This window comes from Culex quinquefasciatus, chromosome 2 (genome assembly GCF_015732765.1).
Source record: "Culex quinquefasciatus strain JHB chromosome 2, VPISU_Cqui_1.0_pri_paternal, whole genome shotgun sequence".
In the NCBI taxonomy this organism is placed as follows: Eukaryota; Metazoa; Arthropoda; class Insecta; order Diptera; family Culicidae; genus Culex; species Culex quinquefasciatus.
Window position 1 is genome coordinate 13,912,721 of NC_051862.1, and position 21,492 is coordinate 13,934,212.

Below are 21,492 nucleotides of genomic sequence, written 5' to 3' on the forward strand. Positions count from 1 at the left end.
CAAAATCAAACAAAACAACCCAATCCTAAATCAAATTCTTAAAATATTTTCTTCAATTTCATTTAAAACTACTTGCATTTTCTTGTAATTATGTAATGAGGAAATGGCCTTCTTAAAATCGCCAAAACAGATTCAAAAAGTAGTACTTTTTGATACAAGGGCAGAAATAATTATACTTTGAAAAGTTGAACTTTTGAATTTCCAATAAAAAAAAAAAAACATTTTTTTATTTTAAGCCTGATTTTCATTTTTTTCAAAAGGGATCAAAAAATGTTTTATTCATCTTTATCATCATCATCATCAAAATATATAAAATATCAATAAAGACCAATTTAAATTTGATTTCCACTTCAAAGTATCTCAATAATACAGGGGGGCTAAATAATTTTGATTGATGGAATTTAAAATTTTACCTATATTGCGAATACAGTATATCGTCGCCGTCGTGCTAACTTGTCGTACGTGCATTTTGGGCCAAATTGAGATAAGAACGCCATTTTGTACCTTCACAGATCCCCAAAATTCGATTTCAATTCTGAGATATTCAATAAAAACCAAAAAAGCTCCGAAATGTTTTGTCACTTTTCATATGGAAGTTCCACTCTTGTCATGCTATCTTGACACAGGTCAGAGCGCGTTTGACGCACGTGCAAGATAGACTACCGTATTTAAAAAAAGTGGGTTGTATAGAAAACCTAGATGTTTGGGTATCAAAGGATAGGAAATTTTATGCCCTTTCCGGTGCCACATAGGTTGACTTGTGAAACGTGGACCGGTTCGGATGCCAGCGGATTTTGCGACGACGTAATTCCGGGTTGGTACGACATTCCAACGAAAATTTTATTCTATCGATACAAAGACCCCAAAACGGTGTTATACTCACTCCAAAATGTTTATTTAGCAATTCAAATTATTTTTTAATCAGTCAAGGAAGCCTATTTGGAGTTGAGAGACTGGATTTACGGTGATTTGTCAACAAATAACTGTATTTATGTTAATTTTTCGAAAGGTGTACAAACTTTTTTTGCACCTTTTTTGATTCTTGTAATAGTATTTGTTATATAACTTTTTATAGAAATCATCTTTTCATGAGCTTTTTTGTAGCAAAATGTTCGGCATGAGAATCTGAACAAAACGTAGTACCGTAAACTGGGGTGACATTGATAGAAATTTGATTTGGCCACTAATTTTGATACATCCAATGTAACAGTCATATTTTTGCATATGAGCAACTCTCTACGAAATCGGCCGATTTCGACCATTTTTATTTTTTGTATTTTTTGATTTGGCTCAAACTTTGTAAGGGCCTTCCCTATGACCAAATAAGCTATTTTTTGTCATTGGTTCACCCATACAAGTCTCCATACAATTTTGGCTGCTGTCCATACAAAAATGGTATGTAAATATTCAAACAGCTGTAACTTTTGAGTGAATTTTCTGATCAATTTGGTGTCTTCGGCAAAGTTGTAGGTATTGTTGAGGACTTTTGCGAAAAAAATAGGTACATGGAAAAAAAATGCAGATTTTTTATCAACTTTTTTTTCACTAAAACTCAATTTCCCAAAATACATATTTTTTGATTTTCGAGATTTTTTGATATGTTTTAGGGGACAACAATCCGCAACTTTTGAGCCATAGAGAAACATAGTCCAAAAATCTGCAGCCGAGCTATGAATTTTTGAAAAAATAGTGATTTTTGGAAAAAAAAATCTAAGTTTCATGCAAAAACAGGTTTGACATTATTTTTAATGCAAAATTGAATTTGCAATCGAAAAGTACTCTACAAATTTTTTGATAAAGGGCTCCGTTTTCAAGATAAAGCCACCGAAAGTTTGATTTTAGCGAAATATTTGCAGTTTTTCAATTTTTAAAAATAGTGACCATAAGTGACCATTTCTAAAATATTTTTTTTTAAAGTTCAGAAAATTAGCTATAAAATTGTCTGAGACAATGAAGATTGGACCTCGGGTTGCTTAGATAGAGCTGCTTTAAGAAAAAGAAACACGAAAATTGAAGTTTTCTAAGTCTTACCAAAACAACCCACCATTTTCTAATGTCGATATCTCAGCAACTAATGGTCCGATTTTCAATGTTAATACATGAAACATTCGTGAATTTTTCCAATCTTTTCAAAAAAAATATTTTGAAATTTTTTAAATCAAGACTAGCTTTTTAAAAGGGCCAAACATTGAATATTATTTAATATTATGTTCATTTCATTTGTTTAACAATTTTTTGTGCAAGTTACTATGCTTAGCTGTGATGTGAACTGCCTTTCAACAGTTGATTTGTTCAAAGTTGGGAACAGAGTTTGCGAGTGCTTATACAATCGAATAAATCTACTGAAGGAAAAGTTTGAAAATATCCTTCGAAATATAATCAAATTTAAATTTGAATAACAATACAAAAAATTACAATTCATTTAAAAGCCAATTGAAAAATATGATTTTCAAAGAACTAAATAGAATCCAAATTGTATTTAGTTGTAAAATTTTAATCAATTTAAATTCAGTGTGGTTCTGGTATTCAAACCATTAATTGAAAATAATGGAAATGCTTTAAAAAAATCAAAAATGGATTGATTTATAATTTGTTTAGTGATCAGATGAAAAATATATTTTTTTTGTTCAAAAATTTAACGCACATTAATTTTTTTTAATAATGTTTCAAACACAATCATAGTTTTAATCTCTCGCTGTGTTACTCAATAAAAATGAAACTGGAATATAAAACCTGAGAAAACTATTTCGATTAAAAAAAACCCCTTATTTTCAAAATGGTAGTACAACATTATTTTCAATCATCACATCACATGGCGAAATCCAGTCTGCAATCCGCTAAAATCACCGTCTCCTAGCGAAGCGAAAATGGTAGTACAACATAATTTTTATTCTTTATCAGAAAAAAAATTCTATGAATATGATTTTTAATTTAAAATCAGCAAATATCATAAGCTTAAAAATAGACCAATCCAAATATGTTTGCAAAGGGTCTAGCTCATTTCCCCGAATGACATTTCCCCGAATGCCATTTCCCCGAAAATCATTTCCCCTAATTGGCCACATCCCCGAATACCACTTCCCCTAATCAGCCACATCCCCGAATGCCATTTCCCCGAATGCCATTTCCCCTAATCGGCCATTTCCCCGAATGCCATTTCCCCGATGTGACACTTACGCTAATTGCCTTTTATTTAAATTTAAATTTTCCCGAATTTTCATATTCCCTGATCTTTATTTTCGCTAAAGCCTTTTTCCATGACTTACAGTTATTTTCTCTCTCAATTTTACCGAACAAACAGCTTTTTCAGGTATTCTGTTGATTAAATGTTTTAAATTGGGTAGTAAAGCCCTTTGTCATTTTTTTTTTAACAACGGTAAGAAACACGATTAAATACCATTTCTGATGACGTTTTTTAATTTATGCAAAAAAAAAGTTATTAACAAGACAACATTTTTTCGATGGATCAACTGTGGTCCCCTTGGAACGATCTGTCAAGTAGAAGCTTTTCTGCCAAGAAGGGCCGGGAAGTGAATTTTTAAAAATTGAATTAAAAATCCATGTTAAATCCTTTGCGGTCGTTAAAAGGGTCATTGTACTTTAAAAATAAGCTTTATCATTGTGAACACTAATATCAGCTTAATTTTAGGACCCAATTACAGTCCAGACTCGATTATCCGAAGCCTCGATTATCCGAAGTTTCGATTATCCGAAGTTCGATTATCCGAAGTGAAATTTTTCCGAGGAACAAATAGGTTCAGGCTGGTACAAATTTTATTTAAAGTTTTTGTTGATTATACTTTTCGCCAAATCCAAAACTAGCAATGTGAATAAAATGATCAGTGTAAACGGAATCAGTCTGTACTACGAAAATCACACGGTATGTTTTCTGAATCATAAAAAATAACAAAACTTCTATTGCATTATTATTATCATGTCTAAGTAAAAAGTATTTGGTTTGAGAATATATAACAAAAAGTCTGTAACAATATTCATTATATATGAATGAATAGTATAAATCCATTCAACACTCTTTCCCCCCTAAAATGCTACGTCTGTTCTGAGTGAATCCAAAAAGAAAGTTGATCATTCAAGGCCAATACGAACCTTTCCAGAAATATTATATGTGGTTTGATGTGATAAAAATTGCCATCATTTTTTTTTTCTCATAAAATGCTATTTCCCCGAACGCGGTCAAGCGGAAATGCCCGGTGCCCAGGAGCGCGCGCGCTCCGGGGCACCGGGCATTTCCGCTTGACCGCGTTCGGGGAAATGGCATTCAGGGAAATGGCATTCAGGGAAATGACTATTCAGGGATATGACTAATCGGGTAAGTGGCATTCGGTGGCCTATTAGGGGAAATGGGAAATTCGGGTAAATGGAATTCGGGGAAATGACTATTAGGGGAAGTGTCTTTTCGGGAAAGTGGCATTCGGGGAAATGTCCCTTCGGTAATATGGGTTTCGGGGAAATGTCATAGATTCGTTTGCAAAGCATTTTAAAAGTTCAAATTTAAAAGTGTCGAATTGAATGTTTTTGCAAAGAAGATTGTACTGGATATAATTGATTTGGAATAAACCAAGTTTTTAGTTGGTTATGGAAGAATATTATTTGGTTACAATTTTGTAAATGCAATTGAAAAAATCTTAGTGTAATTTTTCTTAAAACTTGGGAAAATTTCGATTGAAAGTGCCGAAATTGAGCCAAAGTGTAGTATATCGATTTTTGTTCATATTTTGGATTTCGATCATCAGAAGTTTGATTATATGAATATTGTTACTTTTTTGAGAGTACTAAAAATTTTCACAAAACTGAGTACGGGAAAAACAAAAAAATTCGACAAAAAAAGTTGGGCAATAGTGGGCACCAGTGTTTGCCAGTGTTGTTAATCTAGTACATAAAATTCCCCCTGCTGCCATTACCACTCATTCAACGGAATGCTGAATCACCTCTTGATTAAAAGATTACACTTTTCTATTTTTAAAAACAGTACAGCAAATAAATAATTCAATGTGCCATCATCCACTCCCACATTTGCATAACACCAAGCTGCCGGTGGTAATTTTAGATTTGTTCACGTCACCACCTCGACTTGCTCCTTCCGGGCCCACGTTGGTTACGGATCTCTGCGTAATCACGAGTAATCATTAAATCGAATTCCAGTGCTTCTTCTCAGCTGCCGGTATCCTTTTTTTTTTCTTACGCAGTAACATTTTATTAGTATCCTCAGCTGGGTGTTGCTGCCGCTGGAGCAGTTGAGTACTTTATGTAATTGCTCATACTAATTTCTTTAATTATCCTGTTTATATGGTTCGCTACCGTTCCGGTTGATGTGCACGAGCCTTGAGAAGGAACCAGATTACGACCTCCACTCAAGGAGTGTAGTGCTGGTGTATGACGTAAAGTCTTCGTTCGTCCTTGGAAATCCTTGGTTTCGCTAGGGTTGAAGATAATCACAATCTTGATTATGTACAGCTGCAGCAGCACCAGCAGATGAGGTTGTAAAATTGTTTCAACGGAATTGTTACCAGTCACCACCAACGCCACCATCGGAATGCAAACTATAAATAAGCGATTGAAATTGCAATTTCCCACCCGAGCATAACTTAATTTTAGAGCTCGAGAGGTATCTGCAGCATATCCTTGGAAAAGGGAGGAAGGTCTGTGGTAATTGTGATGGGATTCGGAAGATTCGTTCCATTTGGTAACGTTAATTAAGTTGAGCAGAGAAGAGGATACCGCAGATCCAGGCCAGGATGCTGCAAAACCGAAAATTACTTTAAAGTTATGGGGCTTTCAGAAGTTTCTCATCAGACACTGCAGCTTTACTGCTAGAGTGCGCAGCCTGTCCGGGGAGATTGTGTTCTACAAGATTAACCTTCTATTGTCTTTTATTGAGCAATATTTTCCAAAAATGTCCAACAAAAGCAAATCATGACACCGGCTGGTTACTATCCATCCAAGACTAACCAACACCTTAATCAACTCCCAGCTCAGGTGAGGGTTAACCACTAAAAGTTTGACCAACACCGTTGCAAAAAGAAAAAAACAAGGGAACCCCAAACCAGTACCATCGTGCTCCAAAGTTCTGCAGCCCTTTCCCATTAATCCTTGAGTGCTGCACCCTGCAGGCTCGACTGGCTGGCGACAGGCTAGGTTGTGTTTTTGTGCCCCTCATATCTCGTGACTCGATGCAGTGGCACTCCAGCGGAGTTCAGTAAGCCCATTAAGGCTCTTGTGTTGTGTGCCCTGGACGTAGTTTGGCGGAAGCTGCATTGATGTCCCCGTCCTTTCAGTGCCCTGTGCAAGTCGACACGTTTGACAACGCTTGCAATCTGATACTATTATTTGTTCGCCCTTTGTGAGCTTTCGGGGAAATTTTGCTGAGTGAAACTAGAGTTGGTCGTGTTACGAAATTAACATTTATCTGAGATTTGAGTTTCGTGCGAAATAATAGTTAATTATTTCTGTTCGCAGCCTGGTTGGATACGTGAGTTCAAAGTTTTACGAAGAAAGTTGAAATTTATGTTTTGGATGCACGTCATTTACTACAACCTGTTGGACGGAAATTGAAAAAAAATAATTACTTTCTTTAGTGTGTGATGTTTTTCATTACCATAAGGGTTTTAAGGTTAATAAAACGTGTATTTTTTAATCGATTTTATATTGTCTAATTCTTTACAGCCCATTTTTAACATCTTATTACAGTTATAAGCCTAGCTACATGATACAAGTAAAATTATCAAGCGTAATATATTCCGTAATCTTGGGTGAATCGGAACTTCAGTCTAAATTGGGACAACAATTTTTAGAACACTTAAGGTGAAGCCGTTGATCATTTTCGAAGAAAATTAATCATCACTATAAAATATTCTGTATTAAATTCAACTTAACGAATTTCAGCACCGAAAGGAATCAGCATGTGCCGGTTGTTGCCTTCTTGAAGCCACTGAAAGAATTTTTGATCTAAATTAAATGTGCTTCAAAATTTATATAATTTTGTGGCACAGTCATTGACGTCCTAGTTGGCAATCATTGATTAATGACGATTTCCGTAACTTTACAAGGAATGGGATAATCGTTTCCAAAAGGAATCAGCATGTGTAGGGCAGTATTCTAAACAACTTGTAGAAGGAATTTTGTCAAAATATTGAAAGCGACGCAAAAACTATATCTTTGAACGAAAAATCATGCCAATGATGGAAGTCTTCACGTTAAGGCTTTTAAATTTGGAAATTGATGTACACATTTTGTTGGCCTGAGTCTGTTCTAAACGAAACCAACCAGAAAAATCAAAATATTGTGCTCCACCATGGTTAAAACTGCTGTCCCAATTCGTCCCATGTGTCCCGATTGACCCCAGTTTACGGTTCTTAAAATGCTTTTAAAACAGGGGTCAACAAAGTATGGTCCGCTAATACATTGATTTTGTAAATGGACCGTTGATTCATCTGTAAAGTAATTTGATAAATGATTAAAAATAATTCATTAGAATACTATTTTTTTAATCGTTTATGATTTTATTTCATGAATTACACAGACATATATTTAATATATTTAAACCCTCTCCTGCCTATTCAAAAACAATGCAAAATATTGTTATTGAACTGATAATTTATTTATTTTCCTTGTTTTGAAAAAAATGTGTTTGTGAGTTTGGTATGAGAAATCTTTTTCATGATTTTAATTTGATACCTTGTATTGAAGGAAAGAAAATATAGCACATTTTGAAGCATTTATAAACAACTGAATCAATGGTTTTGAAGAAAACGAATGGTGCACCTCTTCAAAATCAACTTTTTTGCACCGATTCGATGTTTGTGGTTCAAAGTATTGTACGGGAACAGCATCTAATTCCATTGTGCCTCTAATGTTGGCGTTTTCAACTAAAAACGAGTGATAAAGGAAGTGAGCAAGAAAGTTTCTATCAACAGTAGGGTGCCCAGAAAAAATGACTCCCTGCTCCACAAGCGAAAAATGAATTATTGGGTGATTTTAAGCATCTTTGCAAATTTTGAGCGAAATTGGTTGAGATTAACCCATTGATACTCGAGCCTAAAGTTGGTGAAAAAAATGTTTTTCATACAAAAATGACTTTTTTAATCGCTAATAACTTTTGAGGATTGAATTTTACAGCTTTGGTATGTTGTACAAAGTTGTAGAGCATTAAATTTCCAATGATAATCTCACTTTTGAAAATATTTGAATGGAAGTAGCACATCCTGCAGACCAAACCATACGGAAATTGGGTTTTCCATAATTTTTTTTTTCGATTTTTCCCATACAAACTTCACCTTCGAGTATCAATGGGTAAATGTTGACCGATTCTGCTCATATTTGGCCCAAACTCCTAAAATAACTCAAGCAACAATATTTTGCTTGTGGAGCGAGGTTTTGAGCAAAAGTCCCATATTCTGGGCAACCTAATCAACAGTTAACAAAATAAGTTGTTTTAATAGTGAAAATCAGCAAATAGCATCCTAAACATACGAGAATTTTCCCTATTTCCTGCATTATTGTACCAAAATCAAACTATCCACCATACGCTAAGCAAACAGCTTTGGGCGTTAGAAAGTTAATGGAAATATATCATGGAAATAATTTTTAATCCTGATGTTACAGTAAAAAAGTAACTATTAAAATTTGAGCTTAATTTTTATCACTTTAACTTGTATAGCACAACTCGAAACATTTGATGTAGTTGTGATTCCACACACTTTATTCAAAAATGAAATAGCTAGTTTATTTGTAGATATTTTTTTTTTTAGAATTAATGCTGCCTCCTTTACAATTATTTTATTAACTGAAAATAAAATCAACCAAACACTTTTTCAATATTCACTGTATTTGTAAATTAAAATACTTTTTTTTTTTTAATATTTTTGGACTCATCTTTATAAAACAACTCTAGAGTGCCCAGAATATGGGCTTTTTTCCAAAACCTCGCTCCACAAGCTGATTATTGTTTATTGCCTTATTTTAGGACTCTGGGTCAAATATGAGCAAAATCGGTCAACATTTGATAATCAACCCATTGATACTCAAGGGTGAAGTTTGTATGGGAAAAATCGAAAAAATGTAAGTAGAACCCTTTTTTCTTGTGGTTTTGGCAAAAGTGAGATTCTTATTGGAAATTCATTGTTCTACAACAAAGCTGTAAAACTCGTTCCAGGAAATTTATTAGCGATATAAAAATGTCATTTTTGCATAAAAAACCTTTTTTTTACCAACTTTATGCTCCAGTATCAATGGGTTAATCATAACCAACTTCGCTCAAAATTTACACCGTCATTTTTCTGGGCACCCTAATCAACACTTACAATATGAATAAATGCATTTTACCTTGCGTAAACATTATATTGAAAGTCTAATGAAAACTGAAATGAAAAAAAAATAGTTTTGCAAATATCTGCAGCTGTTTTTATACTATGATACTCAAATTTTACAAACATTGTTTTTCAATGCTAAGCTTCCAATGTCTATGAAGAGAAGAGTCAGGGGTGTATTTAACCCCGGAGGTGCATATTAAATTTCTGTCCCTTTTTTAGACTGTAGCTATTGATGAAATGGGTTTTAGTAACTGATTGGTTTAACTATTTCTTTCTTTTTTCAGAATTTTGCCATGTCTTCGGAATAATCAGTAAGCACTGAAAGGTAAGTAGAAAAAAAAACACTTTCGCAAACATTATGTGACAAAAGGACGATGCTTTTGCTGGAATTAAAGAAGCAAATTCAAGGATAGTTTATTGAATCTAAGGGATCTTTAGATGGCGAGGAGAAGGCATTACTTCAAAGGTAGCACAAGGTATAGTTTAAAATCTCCAATTATGGGATTTGTCACCTGTTTGCAGTGATTTGTTGCGGTCTTGTCGTGGCAATCCTATTACCATAATTAAACCGCATCAAAAGTAATTTAACACGGAGCTTATTATCCCGGCTAATGTGGAGGCTAATCCTGTCCCCTGATCAGTAATTATTCTCAAAATCAATTAAAACGATTCCCCATTCCCTCGAAAATCCTTCCCTTCACATAACGCTCCCGCTTCGATGATGTGTTAATCCGCTTTGAAATGAGGGCTTCGCAAAGATAAACAGATGTGAACATGTTTTCCATTTTATCGTTAACTGGTCATATTAACCTTGTTCAACTAAATCAATATAAATAATTTTTTTTATTTCAATTAGAATTGAACGGAAGATCTCTTAACTTTTTAAGGACTTTATTCGTGGGTTTTGTGGTCATAATTGTTTCATGTGGTTTGTTGACAATGTTTTTAAAATAACATTTTTTGGGCAGTAGAGACGTTAAAATAAAATTGATGAACCGCCATTGACCAATTGCCAAAATCTTATTAGAGGTTAATTTGTCTGTTTATGAAACAGTCTGTTTGTCTGAGGACACCAGTTATGCATGTAATCCCAGCCCAACACCCTCTAGTCACACTCCACGTTGTTGTTTTCGGGCTACAACCACCTGCACAAACTGCACTTGCCAGCCTGGTGAGATGTTTACTCAGCATCCGACATCGACGCCTCCACCGCCATCTAGTGGTGGGAGGTGATGCAGTAACTGCATTTTGGCTGACTAGTTTGGGTCTCTTTTCACACATGAAAGGATTAACCACCTCCCACACATGACACTTGGCGGCGGCCTTCAGCGAACGACACACGTGTGCGCCAAAACACGTGCACACGAACAGCACATGAGAAGAGCATAAACACTAGCGCGCGTGATGGTTGTTTGAGAAGACTGTTGCATCATTAATTATTGGCTCAAAGCAACACCGGGGGGAAAAGGGAAAACGGGAGTTTCGTGGACGTGTGGGTGTTTGGTTGGGAATTGCACGTGCACATGAAATGCTTGATCCTTTCTTTTTTTGTTACGGCAGCGAGTGTGCAAAGAGAATTGAGTTTCATTAAAGGGAAGGGTATCGAAAGGTTGCCCGTCATACGAGACATTATTTTGAAGCGAGTTAGATCAGTTTTTTACGAAGGTATGTTATTATGGAACTGAAAAATGCATTTTAATTTTACATCCTTAACGAGAACAAATAATGGGAATTATATGAGCATTGATAAAAAAATAAAAGAAAAACTAAAAAATAAATGTTAATGAATGCAAAATTTTACTTAAATATTCAAGTCTTTTTTTGGCCTCGGAACTTCATGTCATATTTGAGCCGAATAACAAAACGGAAGTCATTTCAATAACAAGTCCTGTTAAAACATCTAATTTTGTTCTGTTGATCATCGGTAATGAAAAGAAAAAATAATAAATCCCAAAAATAGTCTTAAAATTGTTATTGAACAGATCTTATGAGAGAATAAGACAATAACAACATAAAGTATAGAATATGGAAAATCATTCAATCATTGATAGCGTTACTCATGTGCTATTTCAACTTAAAGAAAAAAATTATCAGTCATAACTAGGGTTAGTGATATTTCACGACAGCGTGAAATCCGTGAAATTTGGCTTTTTCCGCAAAAGCCCGTGAAATTTTATGTTTAATGCATAATTGGCAAAGAGAGCGCGTGGTCGTAAAAAATATTCGGAGTGAAAAGTGATTTTTTGTGATTTTCAAAGCCCTTCCTATATCATCGTTGATCGGAAGGCACGGCGTCGTGTGGATTGTGTTTAAATTTTTCGAATAAGGTTTTATTTTTTTTTGCGGTGAAAAAGCCATTTCTATATAATGATCGAAAGTCGCGCTGACAATTTGGATCGTTGAGTTAATAGTGGAGCAAAATAACTGTGTGTGAGTGATTTTGTGTGTTAACCAGAAAGACCTTCCCATAGCGTCTTAGCTCGGGAGGCATCGAAAAGCCTATACCTTATCCTACTAACCCCAAAAAATATTAATCACGTGATGCTTGAAGGAGATGCTGTGGATTCAACGGTCTCAAGCGGTATCAACAAGTATATAGAGCAATTCTCTACGAAATCGGTCTTTTTTCTTCAATTTTAATTTTTGTATTTTTTAATCCGACTGAAACTTTTTTGGTGCCTTCGGTATGCCCAAAGAAGCCATTTGGCATCATTAGTTTGTCCATATAATTTTCCATACAAATTTGGCAGCTGGCCATACAAAAATGATGCATGAAAATTCAAAAACCTGTATCTTTTGAAGGGATTTTTTGATCGATTTGGTGTCTTCGGCAAAGTTGTAGGTATGGATACGGACTACACTCGAAAAAATTGATGCACGGTAAAAAAATTTGGTGATTTTTTTATTTAACTTTTTATCACTAAAATTTGATTAGCAAAAAAACACTATTTTTAATTTTTTTTATTTTTTGATATGTTTTAGAGGAAATAAAATGCCAACTTTTCAGAAATTTCCAGGTTGTGCAAAAAATTATTGACCGAGTTATGAATTTTTTAATCAATACTGATTTTTTCAAAAAATCGAAATATTGGTAGCAAATTTTTTTCAACTTCATTTTTCGATGTAAAATCAAATTTGCAATCAAAAAGTACTTCAGTAAAATTTTGATAAAGTGCACCGTTTTCAAGTTAAATCCATATTTAGGTGACTTTTTTGAAAATAGTCGCAGTTTTTCATTTTTTTAAATTAGTGCACATGTTTGCACACTCCTGAAAAAAATATTTTTGAAAAGCTGAGAAAATTCTCTATATTTTGCTTCTTCGGACTTTGTTGAAACGACTTTTAGTTGCTGAGATATTGCAATGCAAAGGTTTAAAAACAGGAAAATTGATGTTTTCTAAGTCTCACCCTAACAGCCCACCATTTTTTAATGTCGATATCTCAGCAACTAATGGTCCGATTTTCAATGTTAGTACATGAAACATTTGTGAAATTTTCTGATCTTTTCGAAAACATTATTTTCAAAATTTTCAAATCAAGACAAACATTTCAAAAGAGCCAAACATTCAATATTACGCCCTTTTAAAATGTTAGTCTTGATTTGAAAATTTTGAAAATAATGTTTTCGAAAAGATCGGAAAATTTCACAAATGTTTCATATATTAACATTGAAAATCGGAACATTAGTTGCTGAGATATCGACATTAAAAAATGGTGGGCTGTTTGGGTTAGACTTAGAAAACATCAATTTTCCTGTTTTTAAACCTTTGCATTGCAATATCTCAGCAACTAAAGGTCGTATCAACAAAGTCCGAAGAAGCAAAATATAGAGAATTTTCTCAGCTTTTCAAAAAAATTTTTTCCAGGAGTGTGCAAATATGTGCACTAATTTAAAAAAAATAAAAACTGCGACTATTTTCAAAAAAGTCACCTAAATATGGATTTAACTTGAAAACGGTGCACTTTATCAAAATTTTACTGAAGTACTTTTTGATTGCAAATTTGATTTTACATCGTAAAATGAAGTTGAAAAAATTTTGCGACCAATATTTCGATTTTTTGAAAAAATCAGTATTGATTAAAAAATTCATAACTTGGTCAATGATTTTTTGCACAACCTGGAAATTTCTGAAAAGTTGTCATTTTATGTCCTCTAAAACATATCAAAAAATAAAAAAATTAAAAATAGTGTTTTTTTTGCAAATCAAATTTTACTGATAAAAAGTTAAATAAAAAAATCACCAATTTTTTTACCGTGTATCATTTTTTTCCAGTGTAGTCCGTATCCACACCTACAACTTTGCCGAAGACACCAAATCGATCAAAAAATTCCTTCAAAAGATACAGATTTTTGAATTTTCATGCATCATTTTTGTATGGACAGCTGTGAAATTTGTTGGAAAATTATATGGAAAACTAATGATGCAAAATGGCTTCTTTGGGCATACCGAAGGCACCAAAAAAGTTTCAGTCGGATTAAAAAATACAAAAAAAATCGAATGACCGAAATCCTAGAGAACTGCTCACACAGCAAAAAAAGTAGTAATCCAGCTGCGTGTAAAACGTTTGGGTGTAAAATAAATATTGCATTATTTTATGCAATTTTATGTAATTTTACACCCAAAAATATGTAGCCCATCACTATGGGAAACCTACTTGACCGAAATGTCAAGCTCATATATGCGTGTATCCTAACAGCTCTTCATCGGTCTGATGGCCGAGTGGGCTAAGGCGCCAGTCCTTACTGTTGGTGCTGGGTATGAATCCCGTCGGTTGCAACTTTTTTTTTGTGTTTGCAAAAATTGTACATGCAGTGTGTAATATTAAGTGTTTATTTTGACGAAGGTGATGTGCATGCTTTTGCATGCGATTTTACCATTGGATTTTTTGCTGTGCATGTCTATCAGAGTGAGGGGAATATACCCAATTTTTACGTTTGATTCAAATCAAATTATTCGCTCTACAGCTTTGCCTTGGCGTTCTCGATTGCGAGATTCCTACTCGAAAATATGTGTCCGAAGGCTTGATTGTTAAGGCTATTGCAAACCTTTTTTACACCTTAGCCTCCATCCACCTCGGGATTCGAACTGACGACCTTTGGATTGTGAGTCCAACTGCCTACCAGCGACTCCACCGAGGCAGGACCCAGAGAGACGACTCCTACACCTGGACTGAGCTATCGATCTACCCTGTAGGTTAGACCGGGGCCAACATTTACTTCCCCATCCGACGGAAGGCGTGGTCAAACAAATATCATCTCGAAAAATGCCGAAAAATGATTATAGGACCTAATAAAACGAAATTTTCTGTACAATTTGATGCCTTGGGCAAAGTTGTAGGTTAAAATTCAGTTGATTTAAAGTCTAACTAGGATGATACAGTGTTGAAATTCGAATAAATATTTATAACAAAAGATGAAGTATTCTCTTTTGAATGACATTTCAGACATTTAACAGTCTGAGCTTATATCGACATAAATTACATAATGCCTCCATCATCTCCTCATATTTAAATCCCACCAAATTTTCCCATAATTGTGTCTCGAAGCTTACGCTCCTAGTAAGCCGGCGACAACGCCGACGTCTCAGCTATCAAAGACTTCCAGTGAAGAAACGATTTCATGCTTGGCAGCGTTTCCTTTCATCACACATCAAATCCGCAAGCCAGTCCCAAATAAACGACGACGACGACGACGATCCGGTTTTTGAGGTTAGAACGACTTTTGGCGCGCCACCCACGCAAACATTGACATTTTATGTGCGCTCCCCGGGTCCAAGGTCGAGCCGAAGATTCATGGCTTCCACAAGGTAGATTTTCCGGAAGGTCGAGGATGATAACGGGGTCATGTGGAAAGTGGGGCAGAGTCTGTGGTAGGGCGTCTTTTGAGGAAGGTTGGCTATTTATCATCCAAGGGGAGGTTGGTATTGTCCGGGAAGTTTTTGGCGCGGATGGAACGATTATAAACTTAATTACTGTGACCTCGTTGATGAATCGCTTTGTCTGCTGGACTTGCGCGGAATGGGTTTGGCAGAGGTGACCTTTACTATTATTTGTTTTTATATTTTCACTCTTATAAAATTATTATTATGATTACACTCATGATATGTAAAACACCCACAAACAACCCAATATCGTCATTCATGTAGATAATGTACCCATCCGAGAGAAAAAGGGAGGGAGTTTAAGCACCACAAATAATTCACACCGTTGGTCTGACCATCTGCCACGGGCATCACCGGGATCCCCGGACACATCTGGAGCTAACGACCAGAATTGCATTACTTCCGGCTGCTGGCCACATTCTGGTGTGGAAACTACAGGCTGTCAGCGTGACCATACCGGTGCTGGATGCTGGAACAAGTGTGACCAGTGGAAATCTTCCCAGCTCTCTGGCGATGTGGACAAAAGAATAGTGGGGGAATCTCGAGGAAAAGTTGGTCACAACTCATACAAAATTTTGTACAGTTTTTGAAACCTGGTTTCATCATTAGTTCGTTTTTTTCTCGTTTACTTTACGCTTTTCGTCCCCTATCCAGCACCTACAAAGGTGTAAATTGTGCAAGCATTTATGAATCTTGTATGAGATCCTTGCCATCCATTGCAATGGCAGGGAAAAGAAAATGGAATGATTGATGTAACGGATGGGTGCTCTGCTCCTGATGAAAAATTATGAAAGGTGAAAATTTTCGAACTCTCCACAACAATAACCTGGCATTGAAATAATTCCACACAAACTTCCTGTAATTTGCTACATTAACGGTTATGGTATGCATAACAATAAAACAAACTTTTTCATCTTGTTTTCGCAAACAATACAACGCACCCCAAAACTGCAGGTTGAAATTATTCCCTCCCGAACTTCCTCGCAAGCAGTAACTGTGGTAAACAGCAAGTAACGGACAACTGAATAATTACATTAAAATGCAAAATCACGTTGCTTTCCCTCGGTGAAACCGGGCACGATCCTCCACCCAATACCGAAAAGTTATACTTTCCAAACTGGTTGCAATTAAATTGTGCATTGTTCATAATGGGTGCGCAACCGAACAACTGGCGGAAAAACGTTGGTCGCTTCTGCTGATGCTGCTGCGGTGCATGGAAAACAAATTAGCAAACTCCCATCAACTGGTGCAATGTTCCAGCGTTGACCAAAAAATGGACAACCGACGGTTACGATGCGGTTTGGAGGGTGAGACAAGGTGCTTTCTGTAAGAGGAAATAACTGAGTAACTTTTTTGGCAGATTCCAGTGAAATTTACTTTTTTATTTTTTCTGATAAAATTTTCAATGAGTCATTCGTCTTCGTAAACTCACACGAAATCGAAAAAAGTTGCCCCGACGCTTCTAGGATTTTCGGGAACTTTGTTCTTATGGGTAATTTTAGTCCCTGATCAGGAATCCTATGTCGATTTTTTGATATATTTTGACGGTGCGGTGGTACGACAATTTCTATCTAAAACAAAAAGACGTTTTTTTTTAAATAATAAGCAGTAGGGCGTCCCAAAAAATAAAATGTTGTCAAATCTTTGGTGCTCACCCCTTGATTTAAAAAAAACATGTAAGGAACAATGTTTCTCATACAACAAAAAAAATCCCAAAAATGGTTTACAACTCGCGCGCAATGAAAAAAGTGCATTTTTCGAGTATTTTTCAGAAAAGCGCGTAACAATCATACTAAAATCATTCAAATTTGGTCGCCTTGGTCTTCAAGTTATAGTTCAATGACCCCTGAATAAATTCCTTTACAGACATAGTCCATAAAAGCTTGTGTTTGGGCATGGCAGGGCGTTTTAGGAAGAAAAATATTTATTTTTGAGCTAAAAAAAATTCAAAAATCACTCCTTAAAACGAGCCAAAAAATGTTGTAGCCAAAACTAATGCATTCAGCTTATAAGAAATTTTACAAAGATCATTTTGCACTTATTAAAATTTAATTTATGTCCACGCAAAGCCAAGATATTTGCATTTCAGTGAACAAAAAGTGGCGAGTTTTCAAAATTCTTAGTATATACGCGTTTTTAGCCTAAAACATGGGCTACTATGATTACAAACGAGGCGTGCATAACCAAGGCACAAAGCTTATGGGATTCTGGCTATATGGGAGACATTGGCTATAATCCTATGAAAAATCATGCAAACATAAAAATATTATAGTGTTTTGGAATGGGGATGATGTCCATTAAAATTATCTATTAAAATTATAATTTCCTTCATTTTGAAAATGATTTTTTTTCTCTAAAGAAACCAAAAATATATTGTTATTGCTATACTGCTCATGTTCGCATAAATGTCCCATATGCAAAAACAGCAAGCTGAGAAAAACGCATTTGAAGTTTGTCCCATACATAAGGCTACGTGTTAAGTTTTCGCAAAAAACTAGATTTCCTACTGATTTCTAGAACAAAGTACTGGATGTTATAGGCTCTTTCGAAAGAGCACACAATTTTGAACCAAACTGCATAAAAAACTCGAAATCGATGAAAATGTATATGGGACATTTATGCGATCAGGGGCAGTACATGGGTATCAAATGATCAGGATTTTTCATGCATTTTGATTGTAATAACACCATTTTTTTTAAATACTTAAAATTTTCACAAAACTACGTATTTCCGATAAAAATAATCAAAATTTCTGTTTTTACAACATGGAAATCAAACGATCGGGATTTTTTTATACATTTTGAACATAATAAAAAAAAATTGAAAACACTCTAAATTTCACAAAAATACGTATTTTCGAAAAAAATTTATCAAAATTTCAGTTTTTACAATATGGGTATCAAACGATCAGGATTTTTTGATACATTTGTAAGTAGTTTTGTGAAAATTTTGAGTGTGTTCAAAATATGTTGTTATCACATTCGAAATGTGTGAAAAAATCCCGATCGTTTGATACCCATATTGTAAAAACTGAAATTTTGAGTTTTTTTTTTCGAAAATACGTAGTTTTGTGAAAAATTTGAGTGTTTTCAAAATATGTTGTGGTTTTATCCCTTATCCCCGAATCCCACTTTCCCGAATCCCATATCCCCGAAAATCATTTCCCCGAAAATTCCACATCCCCGAAAATCATTTCCCCGAAAGTGCCACTTCCCCGAAAATCATTTTCCGGAAAATTCCACATCCCCGAAAATCATTTTCCCGAAAATTCCACATCCCCGAAAATCATTTTCCCGAAAATTCCATATCCCCGAATGTCATTTACCTGAATGGCCATTTCACCGAACTGCCGTTTTCCCGAATTTACATTTACCCGAATGGTTACTTCACCAAAAAATCAATTTTTCCGAATGATGACCTAGATATAAATTAAATTGTTATTTAAGGATTTTTTTTTATAAAAGTATGACGTTAATATTAAATTCTCCTACGTGTTTTGTAACATTAAAAAAACAAATAACCGTATAAGGCCATTAATAAACCACGCGGACATTTCAAGAGTGCGGGGTATTGAGATCATCCACGTTCCATAAAAAAGATTTTTTTTTGTAGCGGCCATTTTCAGCAAAGGACAATTTTCCAAAACGGTATCTACGTGGTAAGGATAGAACAGCAACGATAGCTTTATGCGACGACTCGATGCGCAGGATTCAGTTTGTTCTAGATTTTGTTTAACTGAACTAATTTGTCTATATCAATTTTGGCTGGATGAAGGCTTTGAACAATTATTTTTTTATTTTTTAACGTCCAATTCGAGTTCTGCGACCAACACTTTTAATCAAATCTAAATAGTTGATTATTGAATTACAAAAAGCATTTTTTGAATATTTCATCACCACCATTTTAGATTTAAAATTACTAAATCACTTTAAAGTAGTTTAGGGGCTACACTTAAGCTCGACAGCTGATTTTGGTTGCCAAGGTCCCGAGTAACAATTACAAATTTTTGCGGTAGTCGGGCCTGAACGTGAGTCAAACACGTTCTGACCTGAAATCCCTTTGGCCAGTTGTCGCACTTACATCAATTTGAATATTCAAAATTCAAGTGAAGCTCGGAATTTTTTGAACGTTCAATAGAGTAATCTACGTTCGTTTGTATTGCGTGTACGAACACAAAAATTAAGTGAGGTTAAATTTTGTCAGCCAGCAAAATCAAATGGTGCACTAGTGTGCGTACGCGAAACGTCACGGAAGGTGGCGCGAAAGTGGCGTTCGGGGAAATGGCCGTTCGGGATTATGGTCATTCGGGAAAATGATTTTCAGGGAAGTGGAAAATTAGGGGAAGTGGCCATTTGGGAAAATGGTTTTTAGGGGAAGTCGCCATTCGGGGATGTAGCCGTTCGGGGAAATGGATTGTTCGGGAAAATGATTTTCGGGTAAATGACATTTCGGGAAAGTGTCTTTTCGGAGATGTGGCATTCGGGGAAATGTCTCTTCGGGAATGTGGGTTTCGGGGAAATGTCATAGATTCATATGTTGTTATTACATTGGAAATGTTTGAAAAAATCCTGATCGTTTGATACCCTTATTGTAAAAACTGAAATTTTGAGTATTTTTTTCGAAAATACGTAGTTTTGTGAAAATTTTGAGTGTTTTCAAAAAACGTTGTTATTACATTCGAAATGTATGAATAAATCCTGATCATTTGATACCCATATTGTAAAAACTGAAATTTTGAGTATTTTTTCGAGAAACATTGCATTTTCAAAATACAGGAAAAATACGTATTTTTGTGAAAATTTTCATAAAATTTTAATTTTAATGGATAGGTGACATCATCTCGATTCCAAAACACTATATGTTTTGATGTTTGCATGATTTTTCATAGTTTAAAGCCAATGTCTCCCATATAGCCAAAATCCCTTAAGCTTCAGTTAAGCACTGGGCCCGGGGCCGTGCTAAACCGAGGCAGCTGTACGAATCAAAACCGGGGCATGACTGTATATTTGTTTATATTTGGCAGAGCGAATAATTTGATTTGATTTTTGAAAAGATGCATTTTAGATTGTTTTCAATTGATTAGACTCCTAATTTCATTTAAATTTTGAAGCTTGTTGAAAAAACATTTTGCTATAAACTTTGAAAACTATTTTCAATTGCCTTATTCAATAGAAACAGGCCAGACTCGATTATTCGAAGCACCGATTATCCGAAGTTTCTAATGGCACACGCTTCATACAAATAATATTTGTTTTGTATTGAAATTGCCCACGATGGGGGAGCCCCCCCTCCCTCCCCCCCCCCCCAATAAAGGTGTCCACGTGGTTTGAGATGGTCCTTTATCTGAATCCCGAGCAGATGGAAATGATTGAAATAGTTCAAGTTCTGTTATCAGGAATGCTAGGCCAAAATTTAGAAAATCAGGCCAAGTTCAGAAAAAAAAATCTTTAAAAGGGGAAGGAGGATATTGATTTTTGTAGAATTCAGATTGTATATGAATTTTTTGGCCTGGGGACCATCCATAAACCACGTGGACAGTTTAGGGGGAATCGCGATTGTCCACGCTCCATACAAAAAAGATTTTTTTGTTTAGGCCACGAGGGGGGGGGCGGTCGAGATTTCCAAAAAAGTGTCCACGTGTTTTATGGATGGTCCCCTGGTAAAATTTACATTTAAATTTAAATAAAAATTTATTTGCTGATTTTTATTTATATTTTAATCAAAAAGTTGACAGAAAATGAAAACTTTCTAATCAAAAGTGTTCCGATTTGACTCAAATTTGACATCTATGTCCCCATGGGGTTTCCTTGCTCAAAATAATAAGACCCGTATTTTTTTATTTGGCGATTAGGGTGTTCCTATCCAAAATAGGGTGTTTCAAAAAATGTTTTTTTTGTCGATTTTCGTAAAAAGCATATTTGTCAAAAAAAAACATTTGTTCAAGGCGGCTGAACCAAATCTAGAGTGCCACGTTTAAAAAAAAGGATACGAAAAATCAGTAAATATTTATTTAAATAAAGATGCAAATTTAACCTTTTTGGGACCTTATAATTTTGGCAAAGGAGCACGTTTGATTCGGAGACATCCTGTTTGACGTGGAATCGTTGAATTACAGAAAATTATAACAGAGATTTTTTCGAACAATAACTCAGTTTGCTATCAACAATAATTACAAGGAAATCCAATGACAGAGAAATAAAAAATTCAATGATTAAAAACCTACTCTGTCCAGTTTAAAGAAAATCCCATTAGACAACCAACTATGAGAAATTTCAATGGCA

General features: G+C 35.0%; 1 long non-coding RNA gene across 1 annotated transcript in view; it reads left to right on the plus strand.

Annotated features, from left to right (window-relative positions):
- The window catches only part of LOC119768061, an 81,133-nt gene extending 71,478 nt beyond the window's left edge, over positions 1 to 9,655 (plus strand). Inside the window, exon 3 of the long non-coding RNA XR_005277883.1 lies at positions 9,614 to 9,655. This is a non-coding gene — a long non-coding RNA (uncharacterized LOC119768061). The remainder of the gene's footprint in view (positions 1 to 9,613) is intronic.
- Positions 9,656 to 21,492: the final 11,837 nt, after the last annotated feature.